General features: G+C 45.9%; 1 protein-coding gene, 18 non-coding genes and 36 pseudogenes across 19 annotated transcripts in view; 42 read left to right on the forward strand and 13 right to left on the reverse strand.

The window, feature by feature from the left end:
• Positions 1-24,874, reverse strand: part of LOC140294513 (protein NLRC3-like) — a 1,060,349-nt gene that overhangs the window by 671,901 nt on the left and 363,574 nt on the right. The window lies entirely within an intron of this gene.
• On the forward strand, positions 134-252 carry LOC140278960 (5S ribosomal RNA). The gene has a single exon (XR_011909232.1). It is a non-coding gene; the product is annotated as a 5S ribosomal RNA (ribosomal RNA).
• On the forward strand, positions 522-640 carry LOC140294216 (5S ribosomal RNA; annotated as a pseudogene).
• On the forward strand, positions 910-1,028 carry LOC140295718 (5S ribosomal RNA; annotated as a pseudogene).
• Positions 1,298-1,416, forward strand: LOC140290663 (5S ribosomal RNA; annotated as a pseudogene).
• On the forward strand, positions 1,686-1,804 carry LOC140291335 (5S ribosomal RNA; annotated as a pseudogene).
• LOC140289773 (5S ribosomal RNA) lies at positions 2,074-2,192 on the forward strand (annotated as a pseudogene).
• LOC140297017 (5S ribosomal RNA) lies at positions 2,462-2,580 on the forward strand (annotated as a pseudogene).
• Positions 2,850-2,968, forward strand: LOC140290664 (5S ribosomal RNA; annotated as a pseudogene).
• On the forward strand, positions 3,238-3,356 carry LOC140295290 (5S ribosomal RNA; annotated as a pseudogene).
• Positions 3,626-3,745, forward strand: LOC140286784 (5S ribosomal RNA; annotated as a pseudogene).
• LOC140298181 (5S ribosomal RNA) lies at positions 4,015-4,133 on the forward strand. Its single transcript, XR_011913851.1, has one exon. It is a non-coding gene; the product is annotated as a 5S ribosomal RNA (ribosomal RNA).
• LOC140279012 (5S ribosomal RNA) lies at positions 4,403-4,521 on the forward strand. The gene has a single exon (XR_011909233.1). It is a non-coding gene; the product is annotated as a 5S ribosomal RNA (ribosomal RNA).
• Positions 4,791-4,909, forward strand: LOC140297776 (5S ribosomal RNA). The gene has a single exon (XR_011913481.1). It is a non-coding gene; the product is annotated as a 5S ribosomal RNA (ribosomal RNA).
• Positions 5,179-5,297, forward strand: LOC140284577 (5S ribosomal RNA; annotated as a pseudogene).
• Positions 5,567-5,685, forward strand: LOC140290665 (5S ribosomal RNA; annotated as a pseudogene).
• Positions 5,955-6,074, forward strand: LOC140290868 (5S ribosomal RNA; annotated as a pseudogene).
• Positions 6,344-6,462, forward strand: LOC140297756 (5S ribosomal RNA). Its single transcript, XR_011913464.1, has one exon. It is a non-coding gene; the product is annotated as a 5S ribosomal RNA (ribosomal RNA).
• LOC140300109 (5S ribosomal RNA) lies at positions 6,732-6,850 on the forward strand (annotated as a pseudogene).
• On the forward strand, positions 7,120-7,238 carry LOC140290968 (5S ribosomal RNA; annotated as a pseudogene).
• LOC140283785 (5S ribosomal RNA) lies at positions 7,508-7,627 on the forward strand (annotated as a pseudogene).
• LOC140309640 (5S ribosomal RNA) lies at positions 7,897-8,015 on the forward strand (annotated as a pseudogene).
• Positions 8,285-8,403, forward strand: LOC140292011 (5S ribosomal RNA). Its single transcript, XR_011912507.1, has one exon. It is a non-coding gene; the product is annotated as a 5S ribosomal RNA (ribosomal RNA).
• On the forward strand, positions 8,673-8,791 carry LOC140297463 (5S ribosomal RNA). Its single transcript, XR_011913195.1, has one exon. It is a non-coding gene; the product is annotated as a 5S ribosomal RNA (ribosomal RNA).
• Positions 9,061-9,179, forward strand: LOC140289364 (5S ribosomal RNA). Its single transcript, XR_011912248.1, has one exon. It is a non-coding gene; the product is annotated as a 5S ribosomal RNA (ribosomal RNA).
• On the forward strand, positions 9,449-9,567 carry LOC140292440 (5S ribosomal RNA). The gene has a single exon (XR_011912547.1). It is a non-coding gene; the product is annotated as a 5S ribosomal RNA (ribosomal RNA).
• On the forward strand, positions 9,837-9,955 carry LOC140288684 (5S ribosomal RNA; annotated as a pseudogene).
• LOC140319253 (5S ribosomal RNA) lies at positions 10,225-10,343 on the forward strand (annotated as a pseudogene).
• LOC140285472 (5S ribosomal RNA) lies at positions 10,613-10,731 on the forward strand (annotated as a pseudogene).
• LOC140299119 (5S ribosomal RNA) lies at positions 11,001-11,119 on the forward strand. Its single transcript, XR_011914699.1, has one exon. It is a non-coding gene; the product is annotated as a 5S ribosomal RNA (ribosomal RNA).
• Positions 11,389-11,507, forward strand: LOC140299113 (5S ribosomal RNA). Its single transcript, XR_011914693.1, has one exon. It is a non-coding gene; the product is annotated as a 5S ribosomal RNA (ribosomal RNA).
• On the forward strand, positions 11,777-11,895 carry LOC140319169 (5S ribosomal RNA; annotated as a pseudogene).
• Positions 12,165-12,283, forward strand: LOC140284582 (5S ribosomal RNA; annotated as a pseudogene).
• LOC140291449 (5S ribosomal RNA) lies at positions 12,553-12,671 on the forward strand (annotated as a pseudogene).
• LOC140290666 (5S ribosomal RNA) lies at positions 12,941-13,059 on the forward strand (annotated as a pseudogene).
• On the forward strand, positions 13,329-13,447 carry LOC140297757 (5S ribosomal RNA). The gene has a single exon (XR_011913465.1). It is a non-coding gene; the product is annotated as a 5S ribosomal RNA (ribosomal RNA).
• On the forward strand, positions 13,717-13,835 carry LOC140300110 (5S ribosomal RNA; annotated as a pseudogene).
• LOC140290969 (5S ribosomal RNA) lies at positions 14,105-14,223 on the forward strand (annotated as a pseudogene).
• On the forward strand, positions 14,493-14,611 carry LOC140277648 (5S ribosomal RNA; annotated as a pseudogene).
• LOC140298670 (5S ribosomal RNA) lies at positions 14,881-14,999 on the forward strand. Its single transcript, XR_011914294.1, has one exon. It is a non-coding gene; the product is annotated as a 5S ribosomal RNA (ribosomal RNA).
• LOC140266427 (5S ribosomal RNA) lies at positions 15,269-15,387 on the forward strand. Its single transcript, XR_011907063.1, has one exon. It is a non-coding gene; the product is annotated as a 5S ribosomal RNA (ribosomal RNA).
• Positions 15,657-15,775, forward strand: LOC140292768 (5S ribosomal RNA; annotated as a pseudogene).
• On the forward strand, positions 18,025-19,763 carry LOC140312927 (tripartite motif-containing protein 16-like; annotated as a pseudogene).
• LOC140298325 (5S ribosomal RNA) lies at positions 20,242-20,360 on the reverse strand. The gene has a single exon (XR_011913983.1). It is a non-coding gene; the product is annotated as a 5S ribosomal RNA (ribosomal RNA).
• LOC140310781 (5S ribosomal RNA) lies at positions 20,630-20,748 on the reverse strand (annotated as a pseudogene).
• On the reverse strand, positions 21,018-21,136 carry LOC140296073 (5S ribosomal RNA; annotated as a pseudogene).
• LOC140297023 (5S ribosomal RNA) lies at positions 21,406-21,514 on the reverse strand (annotated as a pseudogene).
• On the reverse strand, positions 21,784-21,902 carry LOC140295171 (5S ribosomal RNA; annotated as a pseudogene).
• Positions 22,170-22,288, reverse strand: LOC140268474 (5S ribosomal RNA). Its single transcript, XR_011907539.1, has one exon. It is a non-coding gene; the product is annotated as a 5S ribosomal RNA (ribosomal RNA).
• On the reverse strand, positions 22,558-22,676 carry LOC140314192 (5S ribosomal RNA; annotated as a pseudogene).
• On the reverse strand, positions 22,946-23,064 carry LOC140299578 (5S ribosomal RNA; annotated as a pseudogene).
• LOC140299765 (5S ribosomal RNA) lies at positions 23,334-23,452 on the reverse strand (annotated as a pseudogene).
• LOC140317523 (5S ribosomal RNA) lies at positions 23,722-23,830 on the reverse strand (annotated as a pseudogene).
• On the reverse strand, positions 24,100-24,218 carry LOC140268542 (5S ribosomal RNA). Its single transcript, XR_011907543.1, has one exon. It is a non-coding gene; the product is annotated as a 5S ribosomal RNA (ribosomal RNA).
• Positions 24,488-24,606, reverse strand: LOC140296979 (5S ribosomal RNA). The gene has a single exon (XR_011913017.1). It is a non-coding gene; the product is annotated as a 5S ribosomal RNA (ribosomal RNA).

Below are 24,874 nucleotides of genomic sequence, written 5' to 3' on the forward strand. Positions count from 1 at the left end.
CTGCAGATAATAATCACGACAGGGAAGAAGATTTGCCCACTACAAGTTAGCCTTTCTCGGCAATTATCTGGTTACATAGAGGAACTGTATGATTCCAGTACCTATATAATGCACATTTGTGACAGACATTGTTGCTTACGGCCACACCACCCTGAACATACCCGACCTCATCTGATCTAGGAAGCCAAGCAGGGTTGGGCCTGGTTAGTACTTGGATGGGAGACCGCTTGGGAATACCAGGTGCTGTAAGCTTTTTCTCTTCTCTCTACCACCTGCATGTCTTTTGTTGCAACGTCTGATTACCCTGTGACACATGAGGAAGTTGGTCATCTTCAGCTGCTGCTGCTTTGTTGGCAGACACGAACTGATCTGAGAGTCTCAGTTTCAACTACAGGTATTAATCACATCAAGGATGAAGATATGCCCACTACATATCAGCGTTTCTCGGCAATTATTTGGTTACATAGAGGAACTGTATGATTCCAGTACCTATATAATGCACATTTGTGACAGACATTGTTGCTTATGGCCACACCACCCTGAATATGCCCGACGTCGTCTGATCTCAGAGGCCAAGCAGGGTTGGGCCTGGTTAGTACTTGGATGGGAGACAGCTTGGGAATACCAGGTGCTGTAAGCTTCTTCTCTTCTCTCTACCACCTGCATGTCTTTTGTTGCAACGTCTGATCATCCTGTGACACACGAGGAAGTTGGTCATCTTCAGCTGCTGCTGCTTTGTTGGCAGACACGAAGTGATCTGAGAGTCTCAGTTTCAACTGCAGGTAATAATCACGTCAGGGATGAAGATGTGCCCACTACAAGTTAGCCTTTCTCGGCAATTATCTGGTTACATCGAGGAACTGTATGATTCCAGCACCTATATAATGCACATTTGTCACAGACATTGTTGCTTACGGCCACACCACCCTAAATATGCACGACCTTGTCTGATCTCGGAAGACAAGCAGGATTGGGCCTGTTTAGTACTTGGATGGGAGACTGCTTGGGAATACCAGGTGCTGTAAACTTTTTCTCTTCTCTCTACCACCTGCATGTCTTTTGTTGCAACGTCTGATCACCCTGTGACACATGAGGAAGTCGGTCATCTTCAGCTGCTGCTGCTTTGTTGGCAGACACGAAGTGATCTGAGAGTCTCAGTTTCCACTGCAGGTAATAATCACATCAGGGATGAAGATGTGCCCACTACATATGAGCCTTTCTCGGCAATTATCTGGTTACATAGAGGAACTGTATGATTCCAGTACCTATATAATGCACATTTGTCACAGACATTGTTGCTTACGGCCACACCACCCTGAATATGCACGACCTTGTCTGATCTCGGAAGACAATCAGGATTGGGCCTGGTTAGTACTTGGATGGGAGACTGCTTGGGAATACCAGGTGCTGTAAGCTTTTTCTCTTCTCTCTACCACCTGCATGTTTTTTGTTGCAACGTCTGATCACCCTGTGACACATGAGGATGTTGGTCATCTTCGGCTGCTGCTGCTTTGTTGGCAGACACGAAGTGATCTGAGAGTCTCAGTTTCAAATACAGATAATAATCACTTCAGGGATGACGATGTTTCCACTACAAGTTAGCCTTTCTCGGCAATTATCTGGTTACATCGAGGAACTGTATGATACCAGTACCTATATAATGCACATTTGTGACAGACATTTTTGCGTACGGCCACACCACCCTGAATATGCCTGATGTCGTCTGATCTCACAAACCAAGCAGGGTTGAGCCTGGTTAGTACTTGGATGGGAGACTGCTTGGGAATACCAGGTGCTGTAAGCTTTTTCTCTTCTCTCTACCACCTGCATGTCTTTTGTTGCAACGTCTGATTACCCTGTGACACATGAGGAAGTTGGTCATCTTCAGCTGCTGCTGCTTTGTTGGCAGACACGAACTGATCTGAGAGTCTCAGTTTCAACTACAGGTAGTAATCACATCAAGGATGAAGATATGCCCACTACATATCAGCGTTTCTCGGCAATTATTTGGTTACATAGAGGAACTGTATGATTCCAGTACCTATATAATGCACATTTGTGACAGACATTGTTGCTTATGGCCACACCACCCTGAATATGCCCGACGTCGTCTGATCTCGGAGGCCAAGCAGGGTTGGGCCTGGTTAGTACTTGGATGGGAGACAGCTTGGGAATACCAGGTGCTGTAAGCTTCTTCTCTTCTCTCTACCACCTGCATGTCTTTTGTTGCAACGTCTGATCATCCTGTGACACACGAGGAAGTTGGTCATCTTCAGCTGCTGCTGCTTTGTTGGCAGACACGAAGTGATCTGAGAGTCTCAGTTTCAACTGCAGGTAATAATCACGTCAGGGATGAAGATGTGCCCACTACAAGTTAGCCTTTCTCGGCAATTATCTGGTTACATCGAGGAACTGTATGATTCCAGCACCTATATAATGCACATTTGTCACAGACATTGTTGCTTACGGCCACACCACCCTAAATATGCACGACCTTGTCTGATCTCGGAAGACAAGCAGGATTGAGCCTGTTTAGTACTTGGATGGGAGACTGCTTGGGAATACCAGGTGCTGTAAACTTTTTCTCTTCTCTCTACCACCTGCATGTCTTTTGTTGCAACGTCTGATCACCCTGTGACACATGAGGAAGTCGGTCATCTTCAGCTGCTGCTGCTTTGTTGGCAGACACGAAGTGATCTGAGAGTCTCAGTTTCCACTGCAGGTAATAATCACATCAGGGATGAAGATGTGCCCACTACATATGAGCCTTTCTCGGCAATTATCTGGTTACATAGAGGAACTGTATGATTCCAGTACCTATATAATGCACATTTGTCACAGACATTGTTGCTTACGGCCACACCACCCTGAATATGCACGACCTTGTCTGATCTCGGAAGACAATCAGGATTGGGCCTGGTTAGTACTTGGATGGGAGACTGCTTGGGAATACCAGGTGCTGTAAGCTTTTTCTCTTCTCTCTACCACCTGCATGTTTTTTGTTGCAACGTCTGATCACCCTGTGACACATGAGGATGTTGGTCATCTTCGGCTGCTGCTGCTTTGTTGGCAGACACGAAGTGATCTGAGAGTCTCAGTTTCAAATACAGATAATAATCACTTCAGGGATGACGATGTTTCCACTACAAGTTAGCCTTTCTCGGCAATTATCTGGTTACATCGAGGAACTGTATGATACCAGTACCTATATAATGCACATTTGTGACAGACATTTTTGCGTACGGCCACACCACCCTGAATATGCCTGATGTCGTCTGATCTCACAAACCAAGCAGGGTTGAGCCTGGTTAGTACTTGGATGGGAGACTGCTTGGGAATACCAGGTTCTGTAAGCTTTTTCGCTTCTCTCTACCACCTGCATGTCTTTTGATTCAACATCTGATCACCCTGTGACACATGAGGAAGTTGGTCATCTTCAGCTGCTGCTGCTTTGTTGGCAGACACGAAGTGATCTGAGAGTCTCAGTTTCAACTGCAGGTAATAATCAAATCAGGGATGAAGATGTGCCCACAACAAATTAGCCTTTCTCGGCAATTATCTTGTTACATAGAGTAACCGTATGATTCCAGTACCTATATAATGCACATTGTTCACAGATACCATTGCTTACGGCCACACCACCCTGAAAATACCCGACCTTGTCTGATCCCTGGAAGCCAAGCAGGGTTGGGCCTGGTTAGTACTTGGATGGGAGACTGCTTGGGAATACCAGGTGCTGTAAGCTTTCTCTCTTCTCTCTACCACCTGCATGTCTTTTGTTGCAACGTCTGATCACCCTGTGACACATGAGGAAGTTGGTCATCTTCAGCTGCTGCTGCTTTGTTGGCAGACACGAAGTGATCTGAGAGTCTCAGTTTCAACTGCAGATAATAATTACGACAGGGAAGAAGATGTGCCAAATACGCATCAGCCTTTCTCGGCAATTATCTGGTTACATAGAGGAACTGTATGATTCCAGTACCTATATAATGCACATTTGTGACAGACATTGTTACTTACGGCCACACCACCCTGAATATGCCCGACCTCGTCTGATCTCGGAAGCCAAGCAGGGTTGGGCAGGGTTAGTACTTGGATGGGAGACCGCTTGGGAATACCAGGTGCTGTAAGCTTTTTCTCTTCTCTCTACCACCTGCATGTCTTTTGTTGCAACGTCTGATCACCCTGTGACACACGAGGAAGTTGGTCATCTTCAGCTGCTGCTGCTTTGTTGGCAGACACGAAGTGATCTGAGATTCTCAGTTTCAACTGCAGATAATAATCACGACAGGGAAGAAGATTTGCCCACTACAAGTTAGCCTTTCTCGGCAATTATCTGGTTACATAGAGGAACTGTATGATTCCAGTACCTATATAATGCACATTTGTGACAGACATTGTTGCTTACGGCCACACCACCCTGAACATACCCGACCTCATCTGATCTAGGAAGCCAAGCAGGGTTGGGCCTGGTTAGTACTTGGATGGGAGACCGCTTGGGAATACCAGGTGCTGTAAGCTTTTTCTCTTCTCTCTACCACCTGCATGTCTTTTGTTGCAACGTCTGATTACCCTGTGACACATGAGGAAGTTGGTCATCTTCAGCTGCTGCTGCTTTGTTGGCAGACACGAACTGATCTGAGAGTCTCAGTTTCAACTACAGGTAGTAATCACATCAAGGATGAAGATATGCCCACTACATATCAGCCTTTCTTGGCAATTATTTGGTTACATAGAGGAACTGTATGATTCCAGTACCTATATACTGCCCATTTGTGACAAACATTGTTGCTTACAGCCACACCACCCTGAATATGCCCGACCTCGTCTGATCTAGGAAGCCAAGCAGGGTTGGGCCTGGTTAGTACTTGGATGGGAGACCGCTTGGGAATACCAGGTGCTGTAAGCTTTTTCTCTTCTCTCTACCACCTGCATGTCTTTTGTTGCAACGTCTGATCACCCTGTGACACATGAGGAAGTTGGTCATCTTCAGCTGCTGCTGCTTTGTTGGCAGACACGAAGTGATCTGAGAGTCTCAGTTTCCGCTGGAGAGAATAATCACGACAGGGAAGAAGATGTGCCCAATACGCATCAGCCTTTCTCGGCAATAATCTGGTTACATAGAGGAACTGTATGATTCCAGTACCTATATAATGCACATTTGTGAAAGACATTGTTGCTTACGGCCACACCACCCTGAATATGCCCGACGTCGTCTGATCTCGGAGGCCAAGCAGGGTTGGGCCTGGTTAGTACTTGGATGGGAGACAGCTTGGGAATACCAGGTGCTGTAAGCTTCTTCTCTTCTCTCTACCACCTGCATGTCTTTTGTTGCAACGTCTGATCATCCTGTGACACACGAGGAAGTTGGTCATCTTCAGCTGCTGCTGCTTTGTTGGCAGACACGAAGTGATCTGAGAGTCTCAGTTTCAACTGCAGGTAATAATCACGTCAGGGATGAAGATGTGCCCACTACAAGTTAGCCTTTCTCGGCAATTATCTGGTTACATAGAGGAACTGTATGATTCCAGCACCTATATAATGCACATTTGTCACAGACATTGTTGCTTACGGCCACACCACCCTGAATATGCACGACCTTGTCTGATCTCGGAAGACAATCAGGATTGGGCCTGGTTAGTACTTGGATGGGAGACTGCTTGGGAATACCAGGTGCTGTAAGCTTTTTCTCTTCTCTCTACCACCTGCATGTTTTTTGTTGCAACGTCTGATCACCCTGTGACACATGAGGATGTTGGTCATCTTCGGCTGCTGCTGCTTTGTTGGCAGACACGAAGTGATCTGAGAGTCTCAGTTTCAACTGCAGGTAATAATCAAATCAGGGATGAAGATGTGCCCACTACAAATTAGCCTTTCTCGGCAATGATCTTGTTACATAGAGTAACCGTATGATTCCAGTACCTATATAATGCACATTGTTCACAGATACCGTTGCTTACGGCCACACCACCCTGAAAATACTCGACCTTGTCTGATCCCTGGAAACCAAGCAGGGTTGGGCCTGGTTAGTACTTGGATGGGAGACTGCTTGGGAATACCAGGTGCTGTAAGCTTTCTCTCTTCTCTCTACCACCTGCATGTCTTTTGTTGCAACGTCTGATCACCCTGTGACACATGAGGAAGTTGGTCATCTTCAGCTGCTGCTGCTATGTTGGCAGACATGAAGTGATCTGAGAGTCTCAGTTTCCGCTGGAGAGAATAATCACGACAGGGAAGAAGATGTGCCAAATACGCATCAGCCTTTCTCGGCAATTATCTGGTTACATAGAGGAACTGTATGATTCCAGTACCTATATAATGCACATTTGTCAAACACATTGTTGCTTACGGCCACACCACCCTGAAAATGCCCGACCTCGTCTGATCTCAGAAGCCAAGCAGGGTTGGGCCTGGTTAGTACTTGGATGGGAGACTGCTTGGGAATACCAGGTGCTGTAAGCTTTTTCTCTTCTCACTAGCACCTGCATGGTTTTTGTTGCAACGTCTGATCACCCTGTAACACATGAGTAAGTTGGTCATCTTCAGCTGCTGCTGCTATGTTGGCAGACATGAAGTGATCTGAGAGTCTCAGTTTCCGCTGGAGAGAATAATCACGACAGGGAAGAAGATGTGCCAAATACGCATCAGCCTTTCTCGGCAATTATCTGGTTACATAGAGGAACTGTATGATTCCAGTACCTATATAATGCACATTTGTCACAGACATTGTTGCTTACGGCCACACCACCCTGAATATGCCCGACCTCGTCTGATCTCGGAAGCCAAGCAGCGTTGGGACTGGTTAGTACTTGGATGGGAGACCGCTTGGGAATACCAGGTGCTGTAAGCTTTTTCTCTTCTCTCTAGCACCTGCATGTCTTTTGTTGCAACGTCTGATCACCCTGTGACACATGAGGAAGTTGGTCATCTTCAGCTGCTGCTGCTTTGTTGGCAGACACGAAGTGATCTGAGAGTCTCAGTTTCCGCTGGAGAGAATAATCACGACAGGGAAGAAGATGTGCCCACTACCTATCAGCCTTTCTCGGCAATTATCTGGTTACAAAGAGTAACCGTATGATTCCAGTACCTATATAATGCACATTGTTCACAGGTATTGTTGCTTACGGCCACACCACCCTGAATATACCCGACCTCGTCTGATCTCGGAAGCCAAGCAGGGTTGGGCCTGGTTAATACTTGGATGGGAGACAGCTTGGGAATACAAGGTCCTGTAAGCTTTTTCTCTTCTCTCTACCACTTCCATGTCTTTTGTTGCAACGTCTGATCACCCTGTGACACATGAGGAAGTTTGTCATCTTCAGCTGCTTCTGCTTTGTTGGCAGTCACGAAGTGATCTGAGAGTCTCAGTTTCAACTGCAGATAATAATCACGTCAGGGAAGAAGATGTGCCCACTACATATCAGCCTTTCTCTGCAATTATCTGGTTACATAGAGTAACCGTATGATTCCAGTACCTATATAATGCACATTGTTCACAGATATTGTTGCTTACGGCCACACCACCCTGAATATACCCGACCTCGTCTGATCCCTAGAAGCCAAGCAGGGTTGGGCCTGGTTAGTACTTGGATGGGAGACTGCTTGGGAATACCAGGTGCTGTAAGCTTTTTCTCTTCTCTCTAGCACCTGCATGTCTTTTGTTGCAACGTCTGATCACCCTGTGACACATGAGGAAGTTGGTCATCTTCAGCTGCTGCTGCTTTGTTGGCAGACACGAAGTGATCTGAGAGTCTCAGTTTCCACTGCAGGTAATAATCACATCAGGGATGAAGATGTGCCCACTAAATATCAGCCTTTCTCGGCAATTATCTGGTTACATAGAGGAACTGTATGATTCCAGTACCTATATAATGCACATTTGTCACAGACATTGTTGCTTGCGGCCACACCACCCTGAACATACCCGACCTCGTCTGATCTTGGAAGCCAAGCAGGGTTGGGCCTTTTTAGTACTTGAATGGGAGACCGCTTGGGAATACCAGGTGCTGTAAGCTTTTTCTCTTCTCTCTAGCACCTGCATGTCTTTTGTTGCAACGTCTGATCACCCTGTGACACATGAGGAAGTTGGTCATCTTCAGCTGCTGCTGCTTTGTTGGCAGACACGAAGTGATCTGAAAGTCTCAGTTTCAACTACAGATAATAATCACATCAAGGATGAAGATGTGCCCACTACAATTTAGCCTTTCTCGGCAATTATCTGGTTACATCGAGGAACTGTATGATTCCAGTACCTATATAATGCACATTTGTCAAACACATTGTTGCTTACGGCCACACCACCCTGAATATGCCCGACCTCGTCTGATCTCGGAAGCCAAACAGGGTTGGGCCTGGTTAGTACTTGGATGGGAGACTGCTTGGGAATACCAGGTGCTGTAAGCTTTTTCTCTTCTCACTAGCACCTGCATGTTTTTTGTTGCAACGTCTGATCACCCTGTCACACATGAGTAAGTTGGTCATCTTCAGCTGCTGCTGCTATGTTGGCAGACACGAAGTGATCTGAGAGTGTCAGTTTCCACTGCAGGTAATAATCACATCAGGGATGAAGATGTGCCCACTACATATCAGCCTTTCTCGGCAATTATTTAGTTACAAAGAGTAACCGTATTATTCCAGTACCTATATAATGCACATTGTTCACAGATATTGTTGCTTACGGCCACACCACCCTGAATATGCCCGACCTCGTCTGATCTCGGAAGCCAAGCAGGGTTGGGCCTGGTTAGTACTTGGATTGGAGACCGCTTGGGAATACCAGGTGCTGTAAGCTTTTTCTCTTCTCTCTAGCACCTGCATGTCTTTTGTTGCAACGTCTGATCACCCTGTGACACATGAGGAAGTTGGTCATCTTCAGCTGCTGCTGCTTTGTTGGCAGACACGAAGTGATCTGAAAGTCTCAGTTTCAACTACAGATAATAATCACATCAAGGATGAAGATGTGCCCACTACAATTTAGCCTTTCTCGGCAATTATCTGGTTACATCGAGGAACTGTATGATTCCAGTACCTATATAATGCACATTTGTCAAACACATTGTTGCTTACGGCCACACCACCCTGAATATGCCCGACCTCGTCTGATCTCGGAAGCCAAACAGGGTTGGGCCTGGTTAGTACTTGGATGGGAGACTTCTTGGGAATACCAGGTGCTGTAAGCTTTTTCTCTTCTCACTAGCACCTGCATGTTTTTTGTTGCAACGTCTGATCACCCTGTCACACATGAGTAAGTTGGTCATCTTCAGCTGCTGCTGCTATGTTGGCAGACACGAAGTGATCTGAGAGTCTCAGTTTCCACTGCAGGTAATAATCACATCAGGGATGAAGATGTGCCCACTACATATCAGCCTTTCTCGGCAATTATTTAGTTACAAAGAGTAACCGTATTATTCCAGTACCTATATAATGCACATTGTTCACGGATCTTGTTGCTTACGGCCACACCACCCTGAATATGCCCGACCTCGTCTGATCTCGGAAGCCAAGCAGGGTTGGGCCTGGTTAGTACTTGGATGGGAGACCGCTTGGGAATACCAGGTGCTGTAAGCTTTTTCTCTTCTCTCTACCACCTGCATGTCTTTTGTTGCAATGTCTGATCACCCTGTGACACATGAGGAAGTTGGTCATCTTCAGCTGCTGCTGCTTTGTTGGCAGACACAAAGTGATCTGAGAGTCTCAGTTTCAACCACAGATAATAATCACATCAGGGATGAAGATGTGCCCACTACAAGTTAGCCTTTCTCTGCAATTATCTGGTTACTAAGAGGAACCGTATGATTCCAGTACCTATATAATGCACATTGTTCACAGATATTGTTGCTTACGGCCACACCACCCTGAACATGCCCAACCTCGTCTGATCTCAGAAGCCAAGCAGGGTTGGGCCTGGTTAGTACTTGGATGGGAGACTACTTGGGAATACCACGTGCTGTAAGCTTTTCCTCTTCTCTCTACCACCTGCATGTCTTTTGTTGCAACGTCTGATCACCCTGTGACACACGAGGAAGTAGTTCATCTTCAGCTGCTGCTGCTTTGTTGGCAGACACGAAGTGATCTGAGAGTCTCAGTTTCAACTGCAGGTAATAATCACATCAGGGATGAAGATGTGCCCACTACATATCAGCCTTTCTCTGCAATTATCTGGTTACATAGAGTAACCGTATGATTCCAGTACCTATATAATGCACATTGTTCACATATTTTGTTACTTACGGCCACACCACCCTGAACATGCCCAACCTCGTCTGATCTCGGAAGCCAAGCAGGGTTGGGCCTGGTTAGTACTTGGATGGGAGACAGCTTGGGAATACCAGGTGCTGTAAGCTTCTTCTCTTCTCTCTACCACCTGCATGTCTTTTGTTGCAACGTCTGATCACCCTGTGACACACGAGGAAGTTGGTCATCTTCAGCTGCTGCTGCTTTGTTGGCAGACACGAAGTGATCTGAGATTCTCAGTTTCAACTGCAGATAATAATCACATCAAGGATGAAGATGTGCCCACTACAAGTTAGCCTTTCTCGGCAATTATCTGGTTACATAGAGGAACTGTATGATTCCAGTACCTATATAATGCACATTTGTGACAGACATTGTTGCTTACGGCCACACCACCCTGAACATAACCGACCTCATCTGATCTAGGAAGCCAAGCAGGGTTGGGCCTGTTTAGTACTTGGATGGGAGACTACTTTGAAATAACAGGTGCTGTAAGCTTTTTCTCTTCTCTCTAGCACCTGCATGTCTTTTGTTGCAACGTCTGATGACCCTGTGACACATGAGGAAGTTGGTCATCTTCAGCTGCTGCTGCTTTGTTGGCAGACACGACGTGATCTGAGAGTCTCAGTTTCCGCTGGAGAGAATAATCACGACAGGGAAGAAGATCTGCCCAATACGCATCAGCCTTTCTCTGCAATTATCTGGTTACATAGAGGAACTGTATGATTCCAGTACCTATATAATGCACATTTGTTACAGACATTGTTGCTTACGGCCAAACCACCCTGAATATACCCAACCTCGTCTGATCTTGGAAGCCAAGCAGGTTTGGGCCTGGTTAGTACTTGGCTGGGAGACCGCTTGGGAATACCAGGTGCTGTAAGTTTTTTCTCTTCTCTCTACCACCTACATGTCTTTTGTTGCAACGTCTGATCACCCTGTGACACACGAGGAAGTTGGTCATCTTCAGCTGCTGCTGCTTTGTTGGCAGACACGAAGTGATCTGAGATTCTCAGTTTCAACTGCAGATAATAATCACGACAGGGAAGAAGATTTGCCCACTACAAGTTAGCCTTTCTCGGCAATTATCTGGTTACATAGAGGAACTGTATGATTCCAGTACCTATATAATGCACATTTGTGACAGACATTGTTGCTTACGGCCACACCACCCTGAACATACCCGACCTCATCTGATCTAGGAAGCCAAGCAGGGTTTGGCCTGGTTAGTACTTGGATGGGAGACCGCTTGGGAATACCAGGTGCTGTAAGCTTTTTCTCTTCTCTCTACCACCTGCATGTCTTTTGTTGCAACGTCTGATTACCCTGTGACACATGAGGAAGTTGGTCATCTTCAGCTGCTGCTGCTTTGTTGGCAGACACGAACTGATCTGAGAGTCTCAGTTTCAACTACAGGTAGTAATCACATCAAGGATGAAGATATGCCCACTACATATCAGCCTTTCTTGGCAATTATTTGGTTACATAGAGGAACTGTATGATTCCAGTACCTATATACTGCCCATTTGTGACAGACATTGTTGCTTACAGCCACACCACCCTGAATATGCCCGACCTCGTCTGATCTAAGAAGCCAAGCAGGGTTGGTCCTGGTTAGTACTTGGATGGGAGACCGCTTGGGAATACCAGGTGCTGTAAGCTTTTTCTCTTCTCTCTAGCACCTGCATGTCTTTTGTTGCAACGTCTGATCACCCTGTGACACATGAGGAAGTTGGTCATCTTCAGCTGCTGCTGCTTTGTTGGCAGACACGAAGTGATCTGAGAGTCTCAGTTTCCGCTGGAGAGAATAATCACGACAGGGAAGAAGATGTGCCCAATACGCATCAGCCTTTCTCGGCAATTATCTGGTTACATAGAGGAACTGTATGATTCCAGTACCTATATAATGCACATTTGTGAAAGACATTGTTGCTTACGGCCACACCACCCTGAATATGCCCGACGTCGTCTGATCTCGGAGGCCAAGCAGGGTTGGGCCTGGTTAGTACTTGGATGGGAGACAGCTTGGGAATACCAGGTGCTGTAAGCTTCTTCTCTTCTCTCTACCACCTGCATGTCTTTTGTTGCAACGTCTGATCATCCTGTGACACACGAGGAAGTTGGTCATCTTCAGCTGCTGCTGCTTTGTTGGCAGACACGAAGTGATCTGAGAGTCTCAGTTTCAACTGCAGGTAATAATCACGTCAGGGATGAAGATGTGCCCACTACAAGTTAGCCTTTCTCGGCAATTATCTGGTTACATCGAGGAACTGTATGATTCCAGCACCTATATAATGCACATTTGTCACAGACATTGTTGCTTATGGCCACACCACCCTGAATATGCACGACCTTGTCTGATCTCGGAAGACAAGCAAGGTTGGGCCTGGTTAGTACTTGGATGGGAGACTGCTTGGGAATACCAGGTGCTGTAAACTTTTTCTCTTCTCTCTACCACCTGCATGTCTTTTGTTGCAACGTCTGATCACCCTGTGACACATGAGGAAGTCGGTCATCTTCAGCTGCTGCTGCTTTGTTGGCAGACACGAAGTGATCTGAGAGTCTCAGTTTCCACTGCAGGTAATAATCACATCAGGGATGAAGATGTGCCCACTACATATGAGCCTTTCTCGGCAATTATCTGGTTACATAGAGGAACTGTATGATTCCAGTACCTATATAATGCACATTTGTCACAGACATTGTTGCTTACGGCCACACCACCCTGAATATGCACGACCTTGTCTGATCTCGGAAGACAATCAGGATTGGGCCTGGTTAGTACTTGGATGGGAGACTGCTTGGGAATACCAGGTGCTGTAAGCTTTCTCTCTTCTCTCTACCACCTGCATGTCTTTTGTTGCAACGTCTGATCACCCTGTGACACATGAGGAAGTTGGTCATCTTCAGCTGCTGCTGCTATGTTGGCAGACATGAAGTGATCTGAGAGTCTCAGTTTCCGCTGGAGAGAATAATCACGACAGGGAAGAAGATGTGCCAAATACGCATCAGCCTTTCTCGGCAATTATCTGGTTACATAGAGGAACTGTATGATTCCAGTACCTATATAATGCACATTTGTCAAACACATTGTTGCTTACGGCCACACCACCCTGAAAATGCCCGACCTCGTCTGATCTCAGAAGCCAAGCAGGGTTGGGCCTGGTTAGTACTTGGATGGGAGACTGCTTGGGAATACCAGGTGCTGTAAGCTTTTTCTCTTCTCACTAGCACCTGCATGTTTTTTGTTGCAACGTCTGATCACCCTGTAACACATGAGTAAGTTGGTCATCTTCAGCTGCTGCTGCTATGTTGGCAGACATGAAGTGATCTGAGAGTCTCAGTTTCCGCTGGAGAGAATAATCACGACAGGGAAGAAGATGTGCCAAATACGCATCAGCCTTTCTCGGCAATTATCTGGTTACATAGAGGAACTGTATGATTCCAGTACCTATATAATGCACATTTGTGACAGACATTGTTGCTTACGGCCACACCACCCTGAATATGCCCGACCTCGTCTGATCTCGGAAGCCAAGCAGCGTTGGGACTGGTTAGTACTTGGATGGGAGACCGCTTGGGAATACCAGGTGCTGTAAGCTTTTTCTCTTCTCTCTAGCACCTGCATGTCTTTTGTTGCAACGTCTGATCACCCTGTGACACATGAGGAAGTTGGTCATCTTCAGCTGCTGCTGCTTTGTTGGCAGACACGAAGTGATCTGAGAGTCTCAGTTTCCGCTGGAGAGAATAATCACGACAGGGAAGAAGATGTGCCCACTACTTATCAGCCTTTCTCGGCAATTATCTGGTTACAAAGAGTAACCGTATGATTCCAGTACCTATATAATGCACATTGTTCACAGGTATTGTTGCTTACGGCCACACCACCCTGAATATACCCGACCTCGTCTGATCTCGGAAGCCAAGCAGGGTTGGGCCTGGTTAATACTTGGATGGGAGACAGCTTGGGAATACAAGGTCCTGTAAGCTTTTTCTCTTCTCTCTACCACTTCCATGTCTTTTGTTGCAACGTCTGATCACCCTGTGACACATGAGGAAGTTTGTCATCTTCAGCTGCTTCTGCTTTGTTGGCAGTCACGAAGTGATCTGAGAGTCTCAGTTTCAACTGCAGATAATAATCACGTCAGGGAAGAAGATGTGCCCACTACATATCAGCCTTTCTCGGCAATTATCTGGTTACATAGAGTAACCGTATGATTCCAGTACCTATATAATGCACATTTGTGACAGACATTGTTGCTTACGGCCACACCACCCTGAACATGCCCAACCTCGTCTGATCTCGGAAGCCAAGCAGGGTTGGGCCTGGTTAGTACTTGGATGGGAGACTAATTTGGAATAACAGGTGCTGTAAGCTTTTTCTCTTCTCTCTAGCACCTGCATGTCTTTTGTTGCAACGTCTGATGACCCTGTGACACATGAGGAAGTTGGTCATCTTCAGCTGCTGCTGGATTGTTGGCAGACACGACGTGATCTGAGAGTCTCAGTTTCCGCTGGAGAGAATAATCACGACAGGGAAGAAGATCTGCCCAATACGCATCAGCCTTTCTCGGCAATTATCTGGTTACATAGAGGAACTGTATGATTCCAGTACCTATATAATGCACATTTGTTACAGACATTGTTGCTTACGGCCAAACCACCCTGAATATACCCAACCTCGTCTGATCTTGGAAGCCAAGCAGGGTTGGGCCTGGTTAGTACTTGGATGGGAGACCGCTTGGGAATACCAGTTGCTGTAAGTTTTTTCTCTTCTCTCTACCACATGCATGTCTTTTGTTGCAACGTCTGATCACCCTGTGACACATGAGGAAGTTGGTCATCTTCAGCTGCTGCTGCTTTGTTGGCAGACACGAAGTGATCTGAGAGTCTCAGTTTCAACTACAGGTAGTAATCACATCAAGGATGAAGATATGCCCACTACATATCAGCCTTTCTTGGCAATTATCTGGTTACATAGAGGAACTGTATGATTCCAGTACCTATATAATGCACATTTGTCACAGACATTGTCGCTTACGGCCACACCACCCTGAATATGCCCGACCTCATCTGATCTCGGAAGCCAAGCAGGGTTAGGCCTGGTTAGTACTTGGATGGGAGACCGCTTGGGAATACCAGGTGCTGTAAGCTTTTTCTCTTCTCTCTACCACCTGCATGTCTTTTGTTGCAACGTCTGATCACCCTGTGACCCATGAGGAAGTTGGTCATCTTCAGCTGCTGCTGCTTTGTTGGCAGACACCAAGTGATCTGAGAGTCTCAGTTTCAGCTGGAGAGAATTATCACGTTAGGGAAGAAGATGTGCCCACTACAAGTTAGCCTTTCTCTGCAATTATCTGGTTACATAGAGGAACTTTATGATTCCAGTAACTATATAATGCACATTTGTCACAGACATTGTCGCTTACGGCCACACCACCCTGAATATGCCCGACCTCATCTGATCTCGGAAGCCAAGCAGGGTTAGGCCTGGTTAGTAATTGAATGGGAGACAGCTTGGGAATACCAGGTGCTTTAAGCTTTTTCTCTTCTCTCTACCACCTGCATGTCTTTTGTTGCAACGTCTGATCACCCTGTGAAGTTAAGCAGGTTCGTGCCTGGTTAGTACTCGGTTAAATCCGGTTGTTCTACTGTACTTCTCTACAAAAACCAAAGAGGAAGCTGCTGTCCCATCAAAATTCAACGTCTTCAAGATCAAAAAAGAAGTCCAGTTGCTCTTATGAATACTCTCCATCATTTCAGTTTATTTCTGACATTCAGCTTTTCATAGCACATGATGACTGTGTTGAAAATATGTGCAACAATGTAAACCACCAAGATATTCTGAATAATAATTGTATTTATTTTCACTGAGGCTTGTGTAAACCACAGACTGTATTTAGTGTAAACTGTGTTTTCATTACTGAGCTGATCTCATTCACCTGATGACACTCCTTAACTGTCACTGTTGAAAAATCCCTCCAATCATTTATAGTTTAGATAGAAATTGTTAGAAACGATTGTTTTTAATGTCCCTCATCAGGATGTAGAGGCATTACTGTGGTGAAGGAGTTTGTCCAAGTTTGTGGTTGAGTTAATGTCTGAAATCATGGGGGATGGATGGTAACATCACCGTCCTTTTGTCTTTCAGATCAGTGCAACTTCTTCAGGTCTTTGGTTGCATGGATGTTATTATCATGCAGGAGTCTTGAGGTCAGAGGTCAGTTTGGGATCTGTCTGAAGCCTCAGTTGAAAGAAACAGAGTCGTTATCTTCTGTCACCATCTGGAGCCTCCACTTTTTGTCTTCTACACCTTTGCCTGTCCCCACACAGGTTACATTTCAGACCTCAACCATCTGAGCTGTGAAACATCTTCTGCTTCAGATGCTCATCACAGATAGAAGTTCTGACAGGATCTCCCACTCCTCCATTATAGATGTACAGAAATCCCTGCAGTGGTTTAGAGTTCAGGGTTTTGGGGGCATCAGATGGACCGTGATGTTGTCAGAGTACAGTCACGTTATTTGAGGTTAATATATTAAAGCCACTTTTTCTCTCACGTTCATCCCTCTGTCCAGATAAAAATGATGCTTTTCTCCGCTTAATAACAGAGCTCATCAGAGGTAAAAGTAATCCTGCCTCCTCAGTTTAAATCCCCTCACTGACCAGGATGTATATAGACTTAGCTGCATAACAGCATGATCATAAAATAAAGCCTTTATCAGCACCTCAGACTGCAGCCTAACATGAAATGTTATCTGAGCCGCACAGAAATCACTGATCTGCTCAGCTGGGTTTTCTCACTTCTGAACAGATGTTTGCTGTGAAGCGTTTTGTTGTTTCCTGCCAACTGAAAAAGGCTGGAAAAGAAGTCATTCTGTTGTTTTATGCTGTTTGTGTTTTCAGTGTGGACAAGAGTGGACAAAACACCACAGGAACTCCATCTTAAGATGCAGCTTCTTTTCTACACAGAGACAAAGAGACAAAGAGGGTTTCTATCAGGCTCAGCCTGAAGATGCCAGTCAGTATACAGAGCTCGATAGATAGATTATGATCAAACATGTCTGATGCAGTCTTAAGAAACCTTAAATCTGTAATATCTACATGTGAGTTAAGAGCTAATATTTGGCTCTTCTCTGGACTCTGGTCCAGCCAGCCAGGAGTACAGAAAGTTTGCAGGTTAGGGGTCAGCTTTAGTTTTCAGGCAGCTCAACTCTGCAGGTTTTTACCTCTTCTGAAGTCCAACAGCCGTATGAGAGCTCATGTTTCATGTCACACACTTGAATGCATCAGTCTGAAGATTCAGGTGAGCATTTCAGCAGAAGATCATGATTTATGAATTTCAAGCTGCTGCAGAGCAGGGCTGATTATATAAATATAAATGAAAAGCATGAAAATACTAAGAAACAGCAACATTTACATTTCCTGTACAGCTGCCTGCTAAAAGTATCGGACAATGTTGATCTGATAGAAACCAATTTTCTTCATGTTGAGCTTTAAGTGGAAGGTTGATGAATTTATCTTTCCCTTCAACAGAGAACAAATAAGAATTCAACAACCCCTTGAACAATCCTGCCTGGATTGAGGTGAAACCAGCACTGTTCCCATGTTCCCTCCCCAAACTGATCTGAAGCTGGGAGGATGTGTGAAACCATTGTGTGATAGTAGAGGAGCTCTTAAGTGAAGATCAGCTGATCAGCTGCAACAAAAGGAGGTGGAATTAGTTTTGTATCACAGCACAGACGGTGTTTCTGCTCTGAGAGTCACACACTGCTCTGCCAAATGGAGGAAATGGCTCAGAAAAGGGTTAAACTGGACCTGGAAACCTTCTCTTGTTCGATCTGTCAGGATCTACTGAAGGATCCGGTGACTATTCCCTGTGGACACAGCTACTGCATGAACTGTATTAAAGGCTACTGGAATGGAAAGAATAAGAAGGGAATTCACAGATGCCCTCAATGCAGGAAAACTTTCACACCGAGGCCTGTCCTGGAGAAAAGCACCATGTTAGCTGATTTAGTGAAGCAGCTGAAGAAGACTGGACTCCAAGCTGCTCCTGCTGATCTCTGCCATGCTGGACCTGAAGATGTGGCCTGTGATTTCTGCTCTGGAAGAAAACTGAAAGCCATCAAGTCCTGTTTATTCTGTCTGGCCTCTTACTGTGAGAAACACCTTCAGCCTCATTATGATGTGACTCCATTCAAGAAACACAAGCTGGTGGAGCCCTCCAAGAGCCTCCAGGAGAACATCTGCTGTCGTCATGATGAGGCGATGAAGATGTTCTGCCGTACTGATCAGAAGTCTATCTGTTATCTCTGCCCTGTGGATGATCATAAAGGCCACGACACAGTGTCAGCTGCAGCAGAAAGGACTGAGAGGCAGAGAGAGCTGGAGGGGAGTCGACAACAAATCCAGCAGAGAATCCAGGACAGAGAGAAAGATGTGAAGCTGCTTCAACAGGAGGTGGAGGCCATCAATCAGTCTGCTGATAAAACAGTGGAGGACAGTGAGAACATCTTCACCGAGCTGATCCGTCTCATCCACAAAAGAAGCTCTGATGTGAAGCAGCAGCTCAGATCCCAGCAGCAAACTGAAGTGAGTCGAGTCAAAGAGCTTCAGGAGAAGCTGGAGCAGGAGATCACTGAGCTGAAGAGGAAAGATGCTGAGCTGAAGCAGCTCTCACACACAGAGGATCACAACCAGTTTCTACACAACTACCCCTCACTGTCAGCACTCAGTGAGTCCACACACTCATCCAGCATCAATACCCGTCCTCTGAGGTACTTTGAGGATGTGACAGCAGCTGCGTCAGAGCTCAGAGAGAAACTACAGGACATTCTGAGAGAGAAATGGACAAACAGCTCACTGACAGTCACTGAAGTGGATGTTTTACTGCCAGAACCAGAACCAGAGCCAAAGAGCAGAGCTGCCTTCTTAAAATATCCATGTGACATCACACTGGATCCAAACACAGCAAACACATATCTGTTAGTGTCAGAGGGGAACAGAAAAGTGACAGTAATGAGACAACCTCAGTCTTATTCTGCTCATCCAGACAGATTCACGGAATAGTGTCAGGTCCTGAGCAGAGAGAGTCTGACTGGACGCTGTTACTGGGAGGTGGAGAGGAGAGGGGGAGGAGCTGATGTAGCAGTCGCATACAAGAACATCAGCAGAACAGGGAATGAATGTGGATTTGGACGTAATGACAAATCTTGGGCATTAAAATGTTCCCAAAACAGTTTTGAATTTTGGTCCAACAAGATGAAAGCCTCCATCTCAGGTCCTCAGTCCTCCAGAGTAGGAGTGTACCTGGATCACAGAGCAGGTATTCTGTCCTTCTACAGCGTCTCTGAAGCCATGACTCTCCTCCACAGAGTCCAGACCACATTCACTCAGCCGCTCTATGCTGGAGTTAGGATTGGATGGACTGGAGCCACAGCTGAGCTGTGTGAAGTGAAATAAAGGTATTCAGTCAGTTTGTTGCTGAGAGTTCATTGCTGTGATGTCTCTGCGCTGCTGTTCTGTTGTTTATTTGCTACTTTTTCCTGTTTGTGCAGCCATGGAGGATATCGCTGCTAATGCTGAGTTTTATTCACAGAAAGATTTCTCCACATGAAAATCTAAACTTCTCTGAGCTCTGAATGTTAGTTGAATCCTTGTGTTGATGTGTTTGTATGTTGTTGTTTCTCTTCCACTTCATGGAGCCAAACAGAGAAATCAGCAGACCTTCCTTTATCACAGATTCTTTTCACAATGTGCATTATATAGGTACTGGAATCATACGGTTCCTCTATGTAACCAGATAATTGCAGAGAAAGGCTGATATGTAGTGGGCACATCTTCATCTCTGATGTGATTATTACCTGCAGTTGAAACTGAGACTCTCAGATCACGTCGTGTCTGCCAACAAAGCAGCAGCAGCTGAAGATGACCAACTTCCTCATGTGTCACAGGGTGATCAGACGTTGCAACAAAAGACATGCAGGTGGTAGAGAGAAGAGAAAAAGCTTACAGCACCTGGTATTCCCAAGCGGTCTCCCATCCAAGTACTAACCAGGCCCAACCCTGCTTGGATTTCGAGATCAGACGAGGTCGGTTATATTCAGGGTGGTGTGGCCGTAAGCAACAATGTCAGTCACAAATGTGCAATATATAGGTACTGGAATCATACAGTTCCTCGATGTAACCAGATAATTGCCGAGAAAGGCTGATATGTAGTGGGCACATCTTCATCCCTAATGTGATTATTACCTGCAGTTGAAACTGAGACTCTCAGATCACGTCGTGTCTGCCAACAAAGCAGCAGCAGCTGAAGATGACCAACTTCCTCATGTGTCACAGGGTGATCAGACGTTGCAACAAAAGACATGCAGGTGGTAGAGAGAAGAGAAAAAGCTTACAGCACCTGGTATTCCCAAGCGTTCTCCCATCCAAGTACTAACCAGGCCCAACCCTGCTTGGATTTCGAGATCAGACGAGGTCGGTTATATTCAGGGTGGTGTGGCCGTAAGCAACAATGTCAGTCACAAATGTGCAATATATAGGTACTGGAATCATACAGTTCCTCGATGTAACCAGATAATTGCCGAGAAAGGCTGATATGTAGTGGGCACATCTTCATCCCTAATGTGATTATTACCTGCAGTTTAAACTGAGACTCTCAGATCACTTTGTGTCTGCCAACAAAGCAGCAGCAGCTGAAGATGACCAACTTCCTCATGTGTCACAGGGTGATCAGACGTTGCAACAAAAGACATGCAGGTGGTAGAGAGAAGAGAAAAAGCTTACAGCACCTGGTATTACCAAGCGGTCTCCCATCCAAGTAATAACCAGGCCCAACCCTGCTTGGCTTCCTAGATAAGACGAGGTCTGGTATGTTCAGGGTGGTGTGGCCGTAAGCAGCAATGTCTTTGACAAATGTGCATTATATCGGGACTGGAATCATACAGTTCCTCTATGTAACCAGATAATTGCCGAGAAAGGCTGATTTGTAGTGGGCACATCTTAATCCCTGATGTGATTATTACCTGCAGTTGAAACTGAGACTCTCAGATCACTTTGTGTCTGCCAACAAAGCAGCAGCAGCTGAAGATGACCAACTTCCTCATGTGTCACAGGGTGATCAGACGTTGCAACAAAAGACATGCAGGTGGTAGAGAGAAGAGAAAAAGCTTACAGCACCTGGTATTCCAAAGTGGCCTCCCATCCAATTACTAATCAGGCCCAACCCTGCTTGGCTTACGAGATCTGGTATGTTCAGGGTGGTGTGGCCGTAAGCAACAATGTCTTTCACAAATGTGCATTATATAGGTACTGGAATCATACAGTTCCTCGATGTAACCAGATAATTGCCGAGAAAGGCTGATTTGTAGTGGGCACATCTTAATCCCTGATGTGATTATTACCTGCAGTTGAAACTGAGACTCTCAGATCACTTTGTGTCTGCCAACAAAGCAGCAGCAGCTGAAGATGACCAACGTCCTCATGTGTCACAGGGTGATCAGACGTTGCAACAAAAGACATGCAGGTGGTAGAGAGGAGAGAAAAAGCTTACAGCACCTGGTATTACCAAGCAGTCTCCCATCCAAGTACTAACCAGGCCCAACCCTGCTTGGCTTCCTAGATAAGACGAGGTCTGGTATGTTCAGGGTGGTGTGGCCGTAAGCAACAATGGCTGTGACAAATGTGCATTATATAGGACCTGGAATCATACAGTTCCTCTATGTAACCAGATAATTGCCGAGAAAGGCTAACTTGTAGTGGGCACATCTTCATCCCTCATATGATTATTATCTGTAGTTGAAACTGAGACTCTCAGATCACTCCGTGTCTGCCAACAAAGCAGCAGCAGCTGAAGATGACCAACTTCCTCGTGTCACAGGGTGATCAGACGTTGCAACAAAAGACATGCAGGTGGTCGAGAGAAGAGAAAAAGCTTACAGCACCTGGTATTCCCAAGCAGTCTCCCATCCAAGTACTAACCAGGCCCAACCCTGCTTGGCTTCCGAGATCAGACGAGGTCGGGCATGTTCAGGGTGGTGTGGCCGTAAGCAACAATGTCTGTGACAAATGTGCATTATATAGATACTGGAATCATACAGTTCCTCTATGTAACCAGATAATTGCTGAGAAAGGCTGATGCGTAGTGGGCACATCTTCTTCCCTGTCGTGATTATTCTCTCCAGCTGAAACTGAGACTCTCAGATCACTTCGTGTCTCCCAACAAAGCAGCAGCAGCTGAAGATGACCAACTTCCTCATGTGTCACAGGGTGATCAGACGTTGCAACAAAAGATATGCAGGTGGTAGAGAGAAGAAAAAAAGCTTACATCACCTGGTATTCCCAAGCAGTCTCCCATACAAGTACTAACCAGGCCCAATCCTGCTTGGGTTCCGAGATCAGACGAGGTCGGGTACTTTCAGGGTGGTGTGGCCGTAAGCAACAATGTCTGTGACAAATGTGCATTATATAGGTACTGGAATCATACACTTCCTCTATGTAACCAGAAAATTGGCGAGAAAGGCTAACTTGTAGTGAGAACAAATTCATTCCTGATGTGATTATTATCTGTAGTTGAAACTGAGACTCTCAGATCACTTCGTGTCTGCCAACAAAGCAGCAGCAGCTGAAGATGACCAACTTCCTCATGTGTCACAGGGTGATCAGACGTTGCAACAAAATACATGCAGGTGGTAGAGAGAAGAGAAAAAGCTTACAGCACCTGGTATTCCCAAGCGGTCTCCTATCCAAGTACTAACCAGGCTCAACCCTGCTTGGCTTCCGAGATCAGACGGGGTCGGGCATGTTCAGGGTAGTGTGGCCGTAAGCGACAATGTCTGTCACAAATGTGCCTTATATAGGTACTGGAATCATACGGTTACTCTATGTAACCAGATAATTGCCGAGAAAGGCTGATAGGTAGTGGGCACATCTTAATCCCTGATGTGATTATTACCTGCAGTTTAAACTGAGACTCTCAGATCACTTTGTGTCTGCCAACAAAGCAGCAGCAGCTGAAGATGACCAACTTCCTCATGTGTCACAGGGTGATCAGACGTTGCAACAAAAGACATGCAGGTGGTCGAGAGAAGAGAAAAAGCTTACAGCACCTGGTATTCCCAAGCGGTCTCCCATCCAAGTACTAACCAGACCCAACCCTGCTTGGCTTCCTAGATCAGACGAGGTTGGGCATATTCAGGGTGGTGTGGCCGTAAGCAACAATATCTGTGAACAATGTGCATTATATAGGTCCTGGAATCATACGGTTACTCTATGTAACCAGATAATTGCCGAGAAAGGCTGATATGTAGTGGGCACATCTTAATCCCTGATGTGATTATTACCTGCAGTTGAAACTGAGACTCTCAGATCACTTTGTGTCTGCCAACAAAGCAGCAGCAGCTGAAGATGACCAACTTCCTCATGTGTCACAGGGTGATCAGACGTTGCAACAAAAGACATGCAGGTGGTAGAGAGAAGAGAAAAAGCTTACAGCACCTGGTATTCCCAAGCGGTCTCCCATCCAAGTACTAACCAGGCCCAACCCTGCTTGGCTTCCGAGATCTGGTATGTTCAGGGTGGTGTGGCCGTAAGCAACAATGTCTGTGACAAATGTGCATTATATAGGTACTGGAATCATACAGTTCCTCTATGTGACCAGATAATTGCCGAGAAAGGCTAACTTGTAGTGGGCAAATCTTCTTCCCTGACGTGATTATTATCTGCAGTTGAAACTGAGAATCTCAGATCACTTCGTGTCTGCCAACAAAGCAGCAGCAGCTGAAGATGACCAACTTCCTCATGTGTCACAGGGTGATCAGACGTTGCAACAAAAGACATGCAGGTGGTAGAGAGAAGAGAAAAAGCTTACAGCACCTGGTATTCCCAAGCAGTCTCCCATCCAAGTACTAACCAGGCCCAACCCTGCTTGGCTTCCGAGATCAGACGAGGTCGGGCATGTTCAGGGTGGTGTGGCCGTAAGCAACAATGTCTGTGACAAATGTGCATTATATAGATACTGGAATCATACAGTTCCTCTATGTAACCAGATAATTGCCGAGAAAGGCTAACTTGTAGTGGGCAAATCTTCTTCCCTGACGTGATTATTATCTGCAGTTGAAACTGAGAATCTCAGATCACTTCGTGTCTGCCAACAAAGCAGCAGCAGCTGAAGATGACCAACTTCCTCATGTGTCACAGGGTGATCAGACGTTGCAACAAAATACATGCAGGTGGTAGAGAGAAGAGAAAAAGCTTACAGCACCTGGTATTCCCAAGCGGTCTCCCATCCAAGTACTAACCAGGCTCAACCCTGCTTGGCTTCCGAGATCAGACGGGGTCGGGCATGTTCAGGGTAGTGTGGCCGTAAGCGACAATGTCTGTCACAAATGTGCATTATATAGATACTGGAATCATACGGTTACTCTATGTAACCAGATAATTGCCGAGAAAGGCTGATAGGTAGTGGGCACATCTTAATCCCTGATGTGATTATTATCTGCAGTTGAAACTGAGAATCTCAGATCACTTCGTGTCTGCCAACAAAGCAGCAGCAGCTGAAGATGACCAACTTCCTCATGTGTCACAGGGTGATCAGACGTTGCAACAAAAGACATGCAGGTGGTAGAGAGAAGAGAAA

This window comes from Leuresthes tenuis, unplaced genomic scaffold (assembly GCF_036924035.1).
Source record: "Leuresthes tenuis unplaced genomic scaffold, fLeuTen1.0.hap1 SCAF_1, whole genome shotgun sequence".
NCBI lineage: Eukaryota > Metazoa > Chordata > Actinopteri > Atheriniformes > Atherinopsidae > Leuresthes > Leuresthes tenuis.